Raw genomic sequence first — 2,222 nt, forward strand, 5'->3', positions numbered from 1 at the left:
TTGTCTCAAAATGCTGCAGAATATTGAGGTGCTTGTTGACAGATTTTATATAATTTAACTACTTCACCTTCTGCACCAGACGTTGTTAAATAACCTTCATGATGGCCTATTTGCTTGTCCTCTTCTTCAGCACTGCAAAGTGTGGTGACGGAGTATCTCATGAAATTCTCTTTTTGGTGCCTTTTAGTATGCAATCAAACTAATTTCACCAGTCCCTTTATTTGCTTTTATTGGGAGAACCTGAGAGACATCCTTCAGTTTAGCTGCAACTCTTTTTAATGAATTCTGGTTTCATTTATGGTGAAGATATCACTATAGTTGTGGTTCAGTCCCTATAACATTTTATCATATCCTTACTTTCCCCTTCCCTCCAGTAAAACTCAAGTAGGGATACTTGAAATGTATCCCCAGCACCTTGCCTAGCACATAGTAAACACTCAATAAATGTCTGTTGAATTGAATGGAATTAAATTGGCCATTGAACTAGGATCTTGCATTAACAGCAACAACAGTTAAATTGTTTATAGACAGCATAAAAGCCGTGTGTCTCTTAGCACCCTTTGCCCCTTTTCCCACCATCACTGCTGCAGTAAAAGGGGACAACTCGGGAATGAGGGTCATTTTGTATTTTTATTTGCTTGAGGGGGTGCCACATAACTTCAAGTGAATAATGCCCTACTTGCTTTTTCCTTCAGCACCACTAAAAAGCATTAGATTATATGTGGGACTGGGTGTCTAGAGCCCTTAGAATGTCTCCTGGCCTTCCCATGGAAGAATGGCCAATAAATGAATCTCAGGGAAGCGATTCAATTTCTTTATTCTTTAGTTTTGTGTTTTTAAACAGGGGCTCAGGTTCATTTTTTTAAGTTGCTGTTTTAAAAGTCACTTTTAAGGTGCTGGTGGGAAGCAGAATCATTGTCGGTGAGTGATAGATTCTTACAAGCTAAAAGGCACCTTGAGAGGTTATCTGGTTAAAAATATCAGAGAGTCAACCTACCAAGATATATTCAAGTCATATAAATAAAATTACAAAACATCCTTTACAGAAATACAAGAAGACAAATAATTGGAGGAATATTTGTCAGATAGAGAATCAGACTAGATAAACAAAAATCAGAAACCATTAAACTCAGTAGTCCAGGGTTCAATAGAACAAACACACAAATTACTTGAGGAAAGGATCTTTATTTGACAAGAACTGCTAGGAAAACTGGAAAGTAGCTGGGTAGGAAATTGATTTAGACTAGCATCTTACACCATATATCACAACAAATCCCAAATAGATACACAACCTAAGTATCTGTAGAATAAAAAAACAAACTAGAAGAGGATGAAAGACAATACATTTTGTAACAATAGTTAGAGAGAGAAAATAGATGATTTCAACTACATAAATTTTTTTTAAAAAAACTTTTGCAATAAAATTGATGTAATGCAGATAAAAATAGAAATTGATTTTAGGGAGGGGGGAATCTTTATATCAAATATCTCTCATAAAAATCTGATATCCGGGTTTATGGTAAATTAACATAAACATATAAAACCAAGAGCCTTTCTGCCAATAGATAAGTACTCAAATGATAGGAACAATTTTCAAAAGAAGAATTATAAATTATCAATAATCAAATGAAGTATTGCCCCAGATCACTAACAATATGAGAAATGAATTAAAACAACCCTGAGGTTTTTCCTCACACCAAGAAATTGGCAAGGATAGGAAAAGAGAGAAATAATCAATGTTGGAGTGGCTACAGAAAGATAAGCACGCTGATAGCATTATTAGTGGCACTGTGAATTGATCCAGCCATGCTGAAAAACATTTTGGAATTATGTGAAAATAGTGACAATTCATACCTTTCAACTCTGATATCTCACAACTAGACATATAGTCCAAGGGGAACAAAGGCAGAAAGTTCTTTTATATATCAAAATATTTGTATCAGCACTCTTTGGGGAGGGAGCAAAAAACTGAAACAAAAGGAGGATCCATCAATTGGGGAATGGCTAAAAAAATGGGTATATGCAGTACTATTGTACCATAAGAAACTAAAAATGAAGACTTCAAAGGAACATGGAAAGATTTGAGCGAACTAAGGCAGAATAAGGTTGTATGCAAAAGTTGTATGTATATAGGTTCAAGGCATTGTGTTAAATGCTTCAAATATTCACTCATTTAATCCTCACAACAACCCTGTGAGGTAAGTGCTTTTATTATCCCCATT

This window comes from Trichosurus vulpecula, chromosome 2 (assembly GCF_011100635.1).
Source record: "Trichosurus vulpecula isolate mTriVul1 chromosome 2, mTriVul1.pri, whole genome shotgun sequence".
Classification (NCBI taxonomy): Eukaryota; Metazoa; Chordata; class Mammalia; order Diprotodontia; family Phalangeridae; genus Trichosurus; species Trichosurus vulpecula.